Source organism: Anser anser (genome assembly GCF_964211835.1).
Source record: "Anser anser genome assembly, chromosome: 2".
Lineage (NCBI taxonomy): Eukaryota > Metazoa > Chordata > Aves > Anseriformes > Anatidae > Anser > Anser anser.
This window is the reverse complement of record NC_139721.1, coordinates 5,353,952-5,370,914: the sequence shown is the minus strand read 5'-3', so window position 1 is coordinate 5,370,914 and position 16,963 is coordinate 5,353,952. Positions and strand designations below refer to the sequence as shown.

Below are 16,963 nucleotides of genomic sequence, written 5' to 3'. Positions count from 1 at the left end.
TGGAAAGGCCTTGCAGAGGGATCTGGATAGGTTGGAGAGCTGGGCGATCACCAACCGCATGAAGTTCAATAAGAGCAAGTGCCGGGTCCTGCACCTGGGACGGGGAAACCCTGGCTGCACATACAGACTGGGCGACGAGACGCTGGAGAGCAGCCTAGAAGAGAGGGATCTGGGGGTCGTGGTAGACAGCAAGTTGAATATGAGCCAGCAGTGTGCCCTGGCGGCCAGGAGGGCCAACCGTGTCCTGGGGTGCATCAAGCACGGCATCGCTAGTAGGTCAAGGGAGGTGATTGTCCCGCTCTACTCTGCGCTGGTGCGGCCTCACCTCGAGTACTGTGTGCAGTTCTGGGCACCACAGTATAAAAAGGACATTAAACTGTTGGAGAGTGTACAGAGGAGGGCTACGAAGATGGTGAAAGGCCTGGAGGGGAAGACGTACGAGGAACGGCTGAGGTCACTGGGCCTGTTCAGCCTGGAGAAGAGGAGGCTGAGGGGAGACCTCATCACAGTCTACAACTTCCTCGTAAGGGGGTGTCGAGAGGCAGGAGACCTTTTCTCCATTAACACCAGTGACAGGACCCGCGGGAACGGGGTTAAGCTGAGGCAGGGGAAATTTAGGCTCGACATCAGGAGGGGGTTCTTCACAGAGAGGGTGGTTGCACACTGGAACAGGCTCCCCAGGGAAGTGGTCACTGCACCGAGCCTGTCTGAATTTAAGAAGAGATTGGACTGTGCACTTAGTCACATGGTCTGAACTTTTGGGTAGACCTGTGCGGTATCAAGAGTTGGACTTGATGATCCTTAAGGGTCCCTTCCAACTCAGGATATTCTATGATTCTATGATTCTATAACTCTCTAACCATAGGGACCTGCACTGTAGATGTCTTCACTGTCACAATAAACTCCTTTAAGTAAGAGAAATAAAAGAACTAAGAAACACAGCCTCATTGCAGCACAAGCTTTGAGTCAAGGTAAGTTGAAAATCATATCCTTGACACCTCTGGGATCACAGCCCAACATTGTAAACACCATCAACACAGGACTAGCAGGTAAGGGGAACACAGGAGAGTCAAGCAAAAGCAGAGTCTCAAGGATCTTAAGTCTGAGACTGAGATAAAATATCCTTCCCTGCCCCTAGTTCCTGAATGCAGAGAGAAAATTGCTGCCCATGAATCATCCTGCCAGGAGACCTGCAGCAAAGCTCTGCTCCTGTTCCTTTTCCTGGTTTTGCTGTTTCTAGGGCTGTAAGAGGATGCCAATGAAGAAGTTAAAAGAAGTACAGCAAATAAGGGTCTGGAAGCTGTAAGTGAAACAGAAAATAACTGTAGCCAGAGAAAGTGTACAAGTTACTCCCATTTTCTTCAATGAAGGGTTCTCATGACTACTGCCACTTCTACAGAAAGGGTAAAAAAACAAAAGTTGTGCTCTGCAGCTCACACACAGCTCTCACACCAGGGAGGTGTCAGCTGCAGGAGCATTCTTACTTACTAGTGTATGAGAAAGGTCAATACCTGCCACCCCAGCACAACAGCTGTCTGCCCGTCTGTGCTTCAGGCAAGGGGTCAGTGTCAATGATCCTGACACTGACTGGAAGGGTTCTCGAGAACCTCAGTTCTCATTGCACCCAATCCCCTCCGCTCTGCTTCATTTCTTTTAATTCTTCTCACAAGTCTCAGAAACAGCAGCGTTCGCTCTCCTGAGGGACATGGAGAGCAGAAAGGGAGACAACTATACAAAAATAAAGCATGAGGATGAAACAGAACAATATCAAATTCAGGTCTTCCTAACATTCTCCTTTCTTCATATCTCATATTCTTGTAATTAACTACAGGAAGACCTGTGACACCAAGCTGTGTCAAAGACCAGAAACTTAAAAATTACATAATGCCATTTCCTTTCCTTTTCATATTGTAATGTCATGAATTCATACCTTAAAATAAGAGAGAGATTGGATAGGCTGTAGTAGATATCAAAGATTGTATGTGATGGTTAGAGGAAGGATACTTTAACTGAATAAGGACTCAAATGTTTCCAAAGTTCCCATTAATCCAAACTAATGACAAGCTTGCAGACTGAACTGTTATCTCAGAGACAGAGGTCAGATCTTTAGGTACAGGTCTTTTTATGATGCTATACCAGTACCCCTGTGCTTTGTTCTCATACCAGTTCGTGCAGACGGCCAAGGGCTGTATGGTGACATCAGGGAAGCACTAAAAGCAGAAAGAACTGAAAACGAGGATGCCAGGATCAGACAGCAGGACATACAGCTGCTAACAGGAAAAGAACAGCAAATGCAGAACTGGAAACTTTGGTAGAGGAGAGAGGACAGGAAAAATTGTAGAAATGGAAAAGAAATACACATTTAGACAGCAGTTCTAGAACTTAAATCAAATGACATCTGTGCATTCATGGACTTTAGAGATGCATTTAAGAAGCTCTCTCACACTAAACTATCTCCTAAGACACTGTAGGGCTTTGGCTTGGTTTTATCTAATCTAAATTCAGATTGTAGGTGTCTGTCTAACATTGTATGTGTTATACTTGAGCTACTCAGGGTGGGTCCCCCTCCTAGTTCATGGAAAAGAAAACAAATCCATACCTAGATTGATTTTACCTCTTTCTGAGTAGGATGAGTGAAACAAGTGAGCTACACACAAGCAGTGCTTATCCTCCTCAGAGCCTAGATAAACAGTTGAGATTTAGGTGCTGATGTATCAACAGATGTCTACATGGTCAAGGTGAGATAAAGCCAGCTGAAAGCAGCAACTACTCACAGACTAACAGTAACAACAGGAAACTTTAGCCAGTTCAGATGCAGAGGGTGAAAACAGCTGAGTAGAAAGACTTTGTCCAATGGGGAGAAGAAGCACGTAGATTTCTAAGCAGATACCCTTTCCAGAATGATGAAATTGTGTTACAAAAGCAGGTTTGGGTAGAAGGAACAAAGTGAAGCATTAAACTAGCTTACACAAAGAGTGTTTAAGAACATCCTATGCAGGACCTAGCCCAATTTCTGGGCGAATCATTATGGACATAGGACCTAAAAGGGCATTCACAGAATCTTGAATTGCCTGAAGGGTGAAACTTCAGTTTTGAGTTTTCTGTACACACAAACTGAACTGGGTGAAGTTAGTCTTGATGTTCAGCTGACGTAAATGCTCGCACTGACTCTGCAAGTAGGCTCCAGGACCTGGGGACCTGAGGTCACACCACACCAGTAAAAACAAAGGTGAAATAAAGCACTGAGTTCCTTGACCTTTTCTATGTCGTTTTATCACTAGATCTCCTTCCCCACCAAAGAGCAAGTGTTTTTCTTTGCTTTCCTTCTCATGTCAAGGCAAATGCAAAATATTTAATGCACCACCATGATGGGCAGAGATGCAAATACATTTACCCATATACAAACAAAGCAATTATTTTCTTAAGAGTAACTGTTTAAATAGTTTCCTCTTTATCTTGAGTATATCTTCTAATTTCAATTAAAAAAAGCATATGAGATTGTCCTTTTTTTGCTGTTTTATCTCTGTGTTAGCATGGCTGACAGACTTATTTATTGGATGAGAACTGGGGTTATAACTCTTGTTTTCCATGGGTATGCATAAGACCTAATTTAATGAATGAATGTTTTTCATATTCATGTCAACGTATTTAGAGGGCAACTCTTATTTACAGATTATTGCAGATAAAAGGGAGGATTACGTGCAATCTGATCTCCTGCGTAACATGGGTCTAAAATTATCCTTAAAATATCAGCATCTCATTTATAGCTTGTACAAAAGAGGCAGTACTTTTTCCGGCTCTAGAGAGCTTTCGGTCTTGATTTATGAGACAAAACATTCCTCCACCACAACTAGAAAGTTGTTCAGATGCTCAGTTACCATCACCTGATATACTGAAACTCTAGAATGAATTCATTCATCTTCTGTTTCCAGCACCCTTAAATCATCGTGCTTTAATCTGAAACCCTGCCTTGTTTTCGGGCCTAGTTTTGAGTTGCTAGGCTCAGTTAATACTCAAAAATTTTGAAGTGTTCCCTACAGAAGTGATCATAAAACTCTACAATGCCAATAGGTAGTCCTTAGCCTAAAAAGAACCCCAAACAGATGAGCAAATAAGAAATGAAATAAAACACCAGCTAAATCAACAGTGTTTCACTCGTGCAATAAAGAGAAAAAATAAAAAGACTCCTCAAGATCAGCATAGCACCTTGCTTTTTATATGCCCTTCAGAAGCTCTAAACACTGCTGCTGCTTACCAGTGGCTGTTTAAATGCTTTAGGAGAGAAGCCAAACGCAAGGTGATGCTGAATCCTCAGAGCGAGAAAAACTACGCATTTGTGTGCAACTAAACAGTAAGTATCTCAAGAAGTTCTCAACAATCCTCCCCAGTAGCTATAGCAACTGCATTCACTGTGTTTTTACTAGAAAACATTTTTTTAAAGCTACCTAAGAAAGTACGTTTTTCAGCCCTTGTTTAAGCATTTAACTTTCAGGTCTTCCGATGCAATCCCACTCCCCCTTCAGCTCCCAGCCCTTCTGCTTCCACTTGGCATGCATGGCATGCGAGTTGCTGGGGTGACTCCCAAATTCTGGGAAGGAATTTTCTCTCTGACATTCAGCATGCTTAAATCCAAACTGCTGGACTGTGGCTTTCATTTCCAGTGAAACGCCTTGCCGGCGCAAAGACTTACATCTCTCAGGCAAATCTGACATCCGAGGAGAATTACACTAAAGCAATAACTGGTCTAAGTCCTTAAATACCATAAAGAGGATGGGAAAAGAAATAATCCTTGTTCAAGAACCTTAAATAGTTAGATTTAGAGAAACATTTGCTGTGTTAGACTTCTGCCTTGCTATTTTTACTTACACTAGCAAGTGCAGTAAAGCAACAAATCTTCAACACTACTTGGGATATGTATGGCTTTGGAGAGCCATTATACTCAGCTTGTCTGACATAAACTACACCTTCCCATGGCATGGTCTTCTCTATATGATTGGCATCGTACAGTGCAGTAGTCATGTTTGACATTTTTCTGTTGAAAGGGATTTTTTTCCCCCCTTGAAACAGCTATGTAAGACCAGAAGAGAGTGCTGGGTTTCCTTTATTCTTCGAAACAACCATTAGAGCAGAAGACTGCTGTAGGTTTAACTCGTCTCTCTGGTGCTCCCACCTGTATGAACACCAGCTCTGACTCTCAAGTCACTGAGACAGAAGTAACTTAACACTTCACATTTGCTCTCCCTTTTGAGAAGACAGAATTTTATTTCCCTCTGAGGTGTGTGAAACATTGAAAAGATCAAAAGCATGCTACGGTTCTTCATACTCACACACCTTCCACTTCTGAAGTCAGTAGAAAAATGTTTGTCAGACAAAATTGCACGGTACATCCGCTCCTCCACTCCCGAGTCTCTTCTCACTGACAATGGCCCCCTTATTCCCTTTCCACACCACTGCCTTAGTTTGACATATTGATTCATTTACTCATGTGTAGCAGCTTGTCGAGCTTGCCTCTGACTTTGCTAATTAAGAAGAGTCCACCATAAAACGCACACACAAACACAAAAAGAAATTACAGAACATCACCCTTCCTAGCATACTATTAGATTTCAGGTAAAAGCTTTGTTTTCATATGCTATAAAAGCTAGTCTGTTGCTTTTACAAAGCATTTGGTTATATCCACAGCAATGCCACTGAATAGCTATTAGACCAGCATTTTCCCTATTTTTGTATGCTTTTCAGGTGAAGTCCCTGTAAGGTTGAAAACATTAAAAGGCAAAGACCAACGTTAAAAGCTGGAGTACAAGTCTCAGCACTAAGATTTTCCATGTCCATCTTAAGCCAGAACACAGATCGCTGCAACTCAGTGCAACAGAAACGCAGCAGTGCGTGACAGAAGAATAAGCCATGTTATCACCAATGTTATTCAACATTCCAATATAGTAAAACATTATGATACCTGGAAAATATTCACAAGTTGTCATCCTGTTCCTAATAACATCCCAGAGGCAAAAAAGATTTCTTCCCCAGTGCATACCAGTGTACAAGAGTGTCAGCTTTATGACTCCAGCCTATGAATTACGCCAGTAGGACTCCGATTCACTGGCAACAATTCAAGAACAGGAAAGTCAGGACAATGAAATGACTTCAAAGGAACATGAGTTATTGGAAAGATCATGCAAGTGCAGGCTAAGTATCAAGGCTTAACACATTTCAGTTTCATCAGATTCCAAGTAGCAGGAATCAATTATTTTTCTGTACCAGCAAATCTTCAGAATCTCAGAGCCTGACTCCATTCTGATGTGCAGCTCTATGTGTTAGTGTAAATCAAAAAGAAACACCGAAAAAAAAGCCAACAATAAGAAAAAATATCTCTGAGCCCAAAAGGAATTAGACAAGAGTGAAGTATCACTGCCCCTGATGCTGAGGCTTAACCACCTTTCTTCAGAGGACAAGCCCTTAAAATATATTACCAAATCATTTAAGTCCATTCAATGGTTACTCTAAGATGACTCTTCTACTTAATGAGAGGCTTGTCTTCAACCACAAGTTATAAATAGCAGCATTGCTTTTGCCTGGTGTGAATCTCACAAAAAAGGGAACATTTATAAGGGAAAAGCAATCGTCTAGGACTGGGCTACATTCTCCCATTTCTCAACTTAGGAAAAGAGAGGAGGGAAGAGTATTTTGCCTACCATGTGTTTCCCAGCCACATGAGACCTACCTTGTCTCTGAACTCCGTCCTGCAGCAGAGGAATGCCCTTCTTGCAGGCTGGAGCCCTGCAAGTAAACAGGCAGGGACAGGCAGGATGTGGGCAGAACTTGGGATCTACAACACCCGCTGCCCTGAGAGGCTGCACCCTCCCAGGGACCAAAGTAGCCTCACAACCACCACAAAAGCAGAAAAGGACCGGCAATGAAGGGCTATCCCCGCTGCAGTGCCTCCCATGATTACTGCTTGGGTAACACCAGCCCTCGCCTCCCGCCTGGGCCAGGACAACACGTAAGCACTGCTCACCCTCCCTTTCACTGAAAGACCAGTTGCTGTGCTGGTCCCAGTATCCCCATGACTACTGGGGAATGCACCGGTACTTGCAGATACCCACTGAATTCAGACTGCTCTCTGGCAATCAAAGCTCACCAGCTTCTAGTCTGTGATTTCAAGCATTTCCTGATGTGCTAGCCTAGAAAAGATGCTGCCAGCAATATTCTAGCTCATCTACTTCTGATGGAGAGAGCTGCCTGAGTGCATTTTTTTTTTTTGTAATTTGTCATAAACAATTTTTAAAAAGATTCGAGTCATTTTGCAAATTACTGAAAATATTTTAAAAGCTCAATATTTTCAATATATCAAGTGCTCCTACTGAACTCATCACATCAGGAGAAGCCAACTTTGACATTTTTTTTTTTGAAATACCACACCCTGAATTATGTGCTTCAGAAATGACTACAGTCCTTGCTAGCCTTGCTGATTTAGTAACACAGCTTGCAAAAAGATCGATGTTCAGACAATCCCACTGGTATCTCAACATACCTCTTAGCAGATTAAAGTACTCCATATTTTTTTCATTGGGATGACAGAATCTACTCCTAAATAAAGAAACCACAGTAGAAGCCTCAATAAATTGGGAGTCATTTTCCACTTAAGTCCATATAACACTAAACACACTGTTGAAACCTTAAATCACAGAAAGCTGTTGTTAGTGACAGAGCCCTCCCTAGACTTCATGGATTTATTCCCAGAAAGCATTAAACCTAAGGGCAGGATTGCATTAATTTTCTTACCTTTATTTCCCACTCTGTTCATCCATCACTTAAACCAAATCCCAAAGAGTCCGTTTTTACTGTGTGAGAAAGCATCAGTGTGCACAAGGTTAGAAGCCTTTTCCTGAACTCAGGAGATACAATGAAAGACCACAGAGGATACAAAAATACCTTCAGTTCCTCAAATATGGACTTGAACGTAAAGTAATTCCTGAGTCCCCATCCATTCAGACTTCTCTGTGATCTTCAAAATCTACTTATTTTAATCATCAGCTTTTCTTGTGAACACATTAGGGATACTAAAACCTATGACAAACCAGCAGGTGCTGAAAGAGATGCACGCCACTGTTTTTATACACTATGACCAAAGGAAACTGCCTGCATTTTCAAATACAGCTTAGAACTTTTGCTTCAGTGGAATCACCTGAGAACGATTTAAGTGTTTATTCTCCTTCAGGTGTCAGGTATTTTATTTATTTAATAAGACATGGGTACCCTATTTCTCCTAGAAAACAATAACACAAACTTTTGAAAAATTTCCCCCAGTATGTAATACGTGACAAGCACTTTTGCAAATTTTAGCTTTTAATTCCCATTCTTTTCAGTTGTTGTTGGACGTACCAGAGTGATTTTACACCTCGGAGGACTGAAATTCATAGACTATTTTTGTGATTCAGTTTGACTTGCCCAAGAAGACCATGAGGTTGTCTTTAGTGATAAACCATGACCTAAAGAGGATCATCTTCAGTAAAACACAAGATTGCATAACTCCAAGAATCACAGGACTGGGCTGCTTCGATGTGCATCGCATGTTTTATTTAAAAGGACAAAACAAGCCCTATAGTCATACAGATACTCAAAAAGAAGACTCGTCTCTTGGCAGCAGGCAACACACTTTGAATGGTGGCAATTCCAGAACGCTGAACAGGTGATATCTGACTTTAAAACCCAGTAAGACAGCTGGGAGTTGTGAGACCTAGTGTAAAACCTACTGCTCTCATGCAGTTGGCACTGTCTACTCCCAGCAATGGAGGAAGTTACTGAGTGGGAGGTTTTCAGCAAGAAAGGGGAATAGTTTGACGAATAAACATCATAAGCAGATGGTGGGAAAAAAACAGGGGTAGGTAGGACAAATCCTTTCAAAAATCCTCTTTTAACCTGCCTACATCTCCTGAAGCATAATTTAGGAGTGTTTAGTGACACTCCCTCTCACTGCACCTTAGGGGATTTTGGCAGGGGAACAATTCAAAGCCAAGCTCTGCCCTAAAGAGTTACACATAATTTTCCCATCCTAATTCCTCCAAGTTTTTCTCTCCTGAGTCTTTTAAAGCCCTGAAATAAAGTGCTCCTTCATCTGATCTTCCAGATGCTGCCATGCCTCAAGTCTCCCATCAGCATACATCTCCCAGCAAGTCTCTGTTATGAACTGAATTAGAAGCAGGTCCTGGAGGAATGAGAAACGGGCTATAATCAGGCCATTCACCTGTCAGCTAGTCTGTAAAATGCCAGTTTTTCACATAGGGAACTTGGACACAGAAGGATCTGTTTTGCCTAAGGTTACTGTGACATTGCTGAGAATTTAGCTCAGTTCAGCAATCCAAGTCTTGCACCAAAAGGAAAGCTTCCTTTTCCTTTGTTATCTCTGCTGGGACAGCAAAGGGCACCCTGCTTACCGGCCATGACCCCTGTGCCTAAAGAGTTTACAATCTAATAGACAGAATTTCACAAATCCCATGAGTATACAGCCATAAAGGATTCAAAAGGGATTAATAGCCTCCTCGCCCCTCCCATTCTTGTGGAGGGTATTTAAGGAGAGAAGCTCTCCTATACAGACAGCATCATGTCACAGAACAGAGAAAGGATTAGCACTTATCATCTGATCAGGCAAACAAGTTAGCTAAACAAGAAGAGCTGGTAATGAGGCAGAAAAGCTGTATGTACAATAGCATGGATCCCCCCACCTAGGCATGGGTCAAGAGTATTCGTAATACTGTTATTTAATTGAGAGACTTCACGGATAAAGGCCAACATCTGCAGACAGCTTAGGACTGACAATGGAAAAATCCATGCTCAGTGGAGCCTGTTAATGACAAATCAGAATTAATAAACATTATCCCATTTATAACAGGAATAAGTGAAAAGATCATACACGTTAAGTGTCTGCTTCACACAAAATTGTCACCATGCTCCAGCAATTATTTTTGCTGGCCATCTCCAATGCAAGAGAAACACTGTCTTCATAACAGCATTGTCATAAATTGGCTATGGGGGATGAATAAATCAACCCAAAGGTTAGTTTTCCCCAAAGCCAATGTAATCCCTCCTCCTGCATGGGCCCTGGAGGAGACAGGGAAGGGCTTTTTTAAGATAACACGCAGCCCAACAGCCTAAAACTTCCTATATCATCTGTGCATGACTGAGCATGCAGCTATGTGGCATCATAGTCAAAATGTGTATCTCCTTCAGGATCCTAAATCTGATATCTGGGATAAAACTGTCACATCACCCCGCTACAGCTAGTCCAGACCCTCCTGCTCAACCTAAACTGCTCCAATAATCAATACAAAACTTTTCTACAGTGTTAAATTATTGTGATGCTGCTGCTTGTTGGTCAAGAGCCACGGCTCCCCCTAGCCTGTCTGTGGGAATGTAGTCCTGCTTGTTAACTCTGCTGACTGGTGTGCTGAGGCCTTATTGAAATTACAGGGATTAAACTGACCAAATACAGAGATTTACAGTGTCACTGTCTGTATCCGAGTAAACCACTACTGTCCCTTTATAATCCACACTGAGGAACAGACGTTTCTAAGGAGTAATACATTTCAAACAGGTCAGATGAATCATGCTGTAAAACCTCCTGTTTTTCTTCCCCAAATCCAAAGGGAGCAAGGGCAGTCCAGCTAAGCGGGAGGACTCGGTAGCATACATCTAAAGCTAGGTGAGGTGACCCACCATGACAGCTTGGGCTGAAAAGACCTGTCTCAGACATATTCACTTGTATAGTGCAGCCAGCAGGAGCAGGGAGGTGATCGTCCCCCTGTGCTCTGCTCTGGTGAGGCCGCACCTTGAGTGCTGTGTTCAGCTTTGGGCCCCGCTGTACCAGAAGGACACTGAGGCCCTGAACATGTCCAGAGAAGGGCTACGAAGCTGGTGAAGAGCCTAGAACACACAAGTCCTGTGAGGAGTGGCTGAGGGCACTGGGGTTGTTTACTCTGGAGAAGAGGAGGCTCAGGGGAGACCTTATCACCCCCTACAACTCCCTGAAAGGAAGGTGTGGGGAGCTGGAAGTCAGCCTCTTCTCACAGGTAACTAGTGACAGGACTAGAGGGAACGACCTCAAGTTGCACCAGGGGAGGTTCAGGTTGGAAACGAGGAGACATTTCTTCTCCGAAAGAGCAGTCAGGCATTGGGACGGGTTGCCCAGGGAAGTGGTGGAGTCACCGTCCCTGGGGGTGTTCAGGGAAAGGTTGGACGTGGTGATTAGGGACATGGTTTAGTGGGTGACATTGGTGGTAGGGGGGTGGTTGGACCAGATGGTCTTGGAGATCTTTTCCAACCTTAATGATTCTGTTTTATTCTATTCTGGGCCACTCTGCATGAGGCAGGCAGACCCAAGAAAGGTTAAAAGCCACACAAACCTCTGACTGCTGGCACAGCCCCTGCCCAGGAACTATACCCACCTGTGCTATGTGCAATAGCAATTACTTAAGGGAATTCAGACAGTGATACAAAGATTCTTCAAGTCATTAACAAGGAGAAGGATAAAAGATCATAGTGATAGAAAAGAAGTGATACTGCTTAACACAGAATTGTTCCTGCTTTCTTCTAGTGTTTTTGCTTTGTTTGTTTTCTCACGAATTCTTCAGACCTAAAATACCTCAGCAATTCCTCCAACTAGGGGGACAGTCTCCCTGAAACATAGTTTATCTGTAAGCTCCCTCTATGGCTTCCTCAGCTGGCTGGGATCCACCTTATGGGTTATTACCTTCAAAAATACTCTTTGGGAGAGAGACTGGAAGCATAAACACTGAAGTGGAAATGAGAAGAAATTCAAGTAAGACTAAACATTTTTAAGCTGTTTATCATACCAGGGAAATTTGGCATAAGGTTACTTTATGCTTTATCTGTTTGCTTTGTCGTGTGTTATTACTAGTCTTAACTCAGAAACAGTTTAAGGAGTCAGTATACAGCTCTATTGGATGGTGCCCTAGAAAGCAGCACTTCTCTGACTACCCTGTATTGCTGCAACTAAAATTAACAACTTAATTTTATAGCCCGCTCCTAACTGCTATAGCCTTCTTGGGGTCATGGCCTGTAGTCGAGGAACAGCTGCTAAGGGAAGAGAAAAGGACACTAGGGGGAACAAAACATGACAATAGAGATATCCACTGTAAAAAGAAGTCCAAGAAGCAAATAAAAAAGACAGAACAGAGAAATAAAAGAAGAAAGTATTTGAAATGAACAAATAACTTGAGTGAAAAACAAAGCAAAACAAAACAAAGCAACAAAAAAACAAGAAAGACAATGCACTCAGTAATAAACCCAAGGGATGACAAGGAATAAAATAAGGCATGACAAAGAATAAAATAAGCCCACGTGGTAAACTGCTTTAATTTCAGGAATGAATCATGAAAGTACTTATGCGTATAATTAAGAAAAGCCTCCACAAAACATAAAAACAACTCTTAGAAATACACTACAGGTGGTACCATAATTATACAGCAAAGCGGGACAGGGGGAAATTGGTTTGAAACAACTCAAGCACGAGGTGGCTTATGAAATTTCAAAACTCAAACAAAGGTTGCCAACCCATTTGTTAGGAAAGAGTAGTTCACTAGGGCCCTAGCCTCCCAGAGCAGTTGCGCAGTTTTATTACCTACGCTAAAGCCTTGTGCTTTATGAAAGGAATGATTTTTTTCTTCCTGCTGCAGGAACGTGGAGACACTGGCCATTGCAGAACTAGTCATCAAGTCCCGTGTTCAGCCTGAGAGCATCTTGGGCTGTGACACTGCAGAGCTTATAGATAAGGTAGGTTTGAGCCTTACCAGCACCCACATGGGACCAGATCTTCGGGTGCCACAGAAGGGCTGTGCCCTGGTGCCTTTTAGAGGGGACTGAACTAATTTGAGCCAATGGGCACAAACTGAAACTCAACAGCAAGCACCTGTAAGTGGCCCTGCTTGAGCAGGAGTTTGGACCAGATGACTTCCAGAGGTCCCTTCTTCAACCATTTTCCTCAACCACAACTATTCTGTGAGTCCATGATTTTCTAGTCAGGAATTACAACCATTGTGCCTTTGACCATCTGCCTAGATCTAGTCAATGGGGCTTGTTGAAGATCTTCTGGTATATTTTGCAAAGAGCAGCACTGAGCACCTTTCTGTTACCAAGTATTGCAGTGTACTAAAAACCACACATTCCTTTGCATTCCTACCTTATCATTTAATTAGGGTATTTCATTTGCTGTGGACCAAAAGCAGTGTCCTACCACTGAAATGGATAAAGGGTTGCAGGGATGTCCATTACAAGAAGCGCTCTGAAATGGGTATAAGCTGTTGTTTCATTTCTAACTGCAGTAATAACCAAGACAATCCATACACATTATTTGTAACCTTTACCTACTGATAAAATTGGAATTACTGTTGTGCTGTTGTACTAGTGGTAATTAGTTTGACACTAAGTGTGGAGCCAACAGAAATTCCCCTGGTTCCCCCATCTTTAAACTTTTCAGCTCAAAGAAAGTAATTGCAATTGATATACGGAACACCTCTTCTTATGAAAATCAATATAAACCTGGTTGCTTTTGAAAGAATTACCTGGATGCTGCCAACAGGCACATAATTCAACATGGTTAAGCAAACAGCACTGCAAAAATTGCACTTGGGTAATAAGCAGTCAAAACAACTATCGAGCATTGGCTAAGCTCTGATGAAAGAGCATGACTCCAAAAAATATTTAAAACTGTCAATAGTTTAAACTTCCCCTCAAATGTGATGTGAAATATGGTGGGTTTGACATCTCTTATTAAAATTACTTAAGAATCAATATTCTGGACATAACAATAATCAAATTGAGTTGCTTAAACCGAGCTCAGGGGGATCCTTCTATTTTGCAAAGAACCAAAGATTAATTTCTAAGGAACTGAATCAATGCAAAGTAAATAGATTCTGATAAGCTGGGAAAGGATAGCTTGCATCTACTGCATAGTAGATAAGCTCTGCAATAGCAGTACTCCCTGTGCAAAGGAAATCTAAATGACTGCATAATCAGGACTGACAGCACTTGCAATACATGACCCATAATTCAATTTCATTCATTCCTAATGAATTGTCAAGGCTAACATTGCTTGGAGGAGCATTTGTGACATGTAACCACATCAGCTCCAGGTTCTGCACTTTTTGGCCAGCTCTGCAGCCACATCCACCCTGGTGTGGGATGTGTGGCTCTTCAGGGGGTGCCCAGGATGGGCTGCAGTGCTACTTCTGTAGCACAAGCGTTCCCAAGCAGGTGCCGGCACTCACAGGTACCTGCCCTCTTTTTCTAACTTCCCTACCAAGCAGAGAAGCAATGGGAAGTTAGTAAAGAATATTCATACTGCTTTACAGCAAGCAGCCTTTAAAATTCAAACTATGTCACAAGTCTGAGACTCCTGTTCATCACTGTATGCAAAATACCAGGTATTGGCCATGAAAAACTCAATATCATAAATAATACGAATGGCAACACAGCCACAGCCCAACTTTCAATTTCCCGAGAGTAAACTCTGTTTTTTTAAAAGTTGTTTCTAGCAGCACAAGGGAATGAAAACTAGCTCACTACTTGTATCACCTAGTGAAATTAATTTTCCACTAACCAGTAGGTTGTAACACATCTGTTGTACATCAATAACGTTTATCATAGAGGTGGGTTGTTTCTTGTTTTCCCCATGCCAGGTCAAATTTCTGATCTATACCACAAGTCTTTAGCAGACTATATACTCACCATCTACCCACCTACTGCCAATTCTGAAACACTTTTCCCAAGGCAATAATAATGCATATGTACCTTTTTCTTGCTAGGCAAAGCATTAGCTATTTAATCTTCATAGACCTTTTAGTGATGGTGGAAAATAAATATTATCAGCCCCCTCCACCCCCATGTTCAGACTAGGAACAGAGGCAAAGAGAGAAAAGCAACTTTTTCCTCAGCCAGAACTATCAGTCCCATTTTGCAGACCATACTCATTTGCTACAATATTTAAGCCTAGTCAGTGGAGTTGAACATCAGGAATACACTGGGGAGAAGAATTTGGTGCACGCTCTTCCCCCAGACCACCAGCCAAGGTCCTCTGCTGGGGTTGTCAGCCTGGGGATTGTAATTGCTGGTCACAACTCCCATGGCAGCCAGCACCAGCAAGTGCAAAGGAGATCATATAAAGGAAGGGAAGAGTCCTGACATGGAAAAAATATTTGTAGGGTTATCAGTGTTGCATTATTATCTCTGAAGACCATTTTTTGTGCACATTTTTCAGCAACAGGAGTACAGAAACACCATAAGAATCATGCAAGTGGGCTGGAGGCTCAGTAAAGTAAATTCATGCACTTGTCTCAGAGACAAAAAAGAGGGCCTGCCTGCCCCATTCTGCATCTTCCTTACGCTTCACATCTTCAGAGCCATGCCAGGGCAAATCTGGGGTCCCAGGACCTCACTCCCCTGCATAAAACAGCTTTGGCCAGAATTCTGCATCAAAGATGTGCTCCAGGACAGAAAAGTAGAAAGATGTTATAGGACAAGTCTTTCGATTCTTCTCAAAAATTGAAGCCAGATAGTGAAACCTTGGAACCTGCATTCTGGAAATGTTCCGAATTCTTAGAGAATGTATTACTCGTTAAGAAATCAGAATGCAGCGTATTAATAAAAATCTTTTTTTAGGGTTTCAGTTACAACTAATGCAAGACGTTCTTCTAATGATATCCATCATTCACAAATAGAAGACTTGACTGTGCAGAGACTTGCTAAAGGCTTTGCAGCACATGTGTGCCACTGCAATATCAGTTGTCCTGACCCCTACGGAGTTTTTGACCATAGTGTTAAGGAAAAAATCCTTAATTCCACATGTAGTTTACTGACCCTTGATATAGTTTATAAATCAAGATCTATGGCTAACACATCCTCTCCTCTGAAAAACATCTCAACACCTGGCCACTGTTTTTAAACAAAATTTGAAACTGAAGACTAGAAGTTGAGATTTATTAGTTCACAAGATCTCATACTTCCATGCCAAGAAGACAGCAAGCCTGAGTGTGGCTTGAGGAGACAACATGAAGGCTTAAGAGGTGTAAATCTCCCAAAAGCACAATCAGAGACTTTTGAAGAAGCTTCTCATCCAGCAACACACCAGCTCCTGCTTGGTACCACTAAATGAGCTGGGACATGATCATCTGAGATTGGCTTACATTATGACAGCCTCAGAACCCTGATGCTGCTTCCAGTGGAGGGCATCACAAAACCTTCAGCAGCAACAGAACAAGCCATTAGGTAAACACAAAGAAAAAATGAAGTAGAAGATTGAGCAAATTGATAGATAGAGGGAGAGCTTGTCCAAAGTATAACTAGATAGTTTCTAATGTCTTCATTTTGGTGTTCTTTTCCTGTTCTACCTACATTTCCTACAAAAATTTCAAAATATGTTCCCAATTCCTCAGTTACAGTGACTTAGTAGATTATGTTAGTAATTTCTATAGATGTTTTTCCCAAAACATAAACTCTGATGTCCCCAAATATCTTAATAGCAGTTGGTAGTTCCTACTACAGCTTTGGTAAGTAAGGACCCAACATTGATGTCTTGAGACTCATTTGGCCAAAGGAAGACATATATGAATGGCTCCTCTCTAAAGAACTAAAAGCAGTAGAAGAAATGCACCACCACGTTTTCCTCATTAGGGAAAACAGAGCTGGAAAGGCTGCACAAGGATATTTTGGTGTTGTGGGAGACCATATAAAATTACAATTTACCCAAGAAAGCTTGGGGAATTTGACATTACCTGAACAGCTGAAATAGCCTGGAGTCACCTGTACCAGTCAGGTACGGTGGTATAGATAAGACATTGTTCTAATGCAGTTTTTTTCTTAAAGGTTTTGCTCTTCATTATGAGAAAGGGGAACTATTTAAGAACGGTTGTTAAACGGGAGGAATTGCAATCACCCGGCAGTGATTAATCAA

General features: G+C 42.1%; 1 protein-coding gene across 2 annotated transcripts in view; it reads right to left on the bottom strand.

The window, feature by feature from the left end:
* COL22A1 (collagen type XXII alpha 1 chain) overlaps nucleotides 1–16,963 on the bottom strand; it is a 232,239-nt gene that overhangs the window by 212,844 nt on the left and 2,432 nt on the right. Inside the window, exons 1-5 of one of the 2 annotated variants that reach the window (XM_083826392.1) lie at nucleotides 7,933–9,483; nucleotides 7,783–7,841; nucleotides 7,532–7,587; nucleotides 6,722–6,777; nucleotides 5,957–6,099 (exon numbers count right to left, since the gene is read on the bottom strand). The exons of the other annotated variant lie outside the window; for it this stretch is intronic. The gene's annotated coding sequence lies outside the window, so the exon portion shown is untranslated. Of the gene's footprint in view, nucleotides 1–5,956; nucleotides 6,100–6,721; nucleotides 6,778–7,531; nucleotides 7,588–7,782; nucleotides 7,842–7,932; nucleotides 9,484–16,963 lie in introns of those variants that run through there. 2 annotated transcript variants of the gene reach the window in all.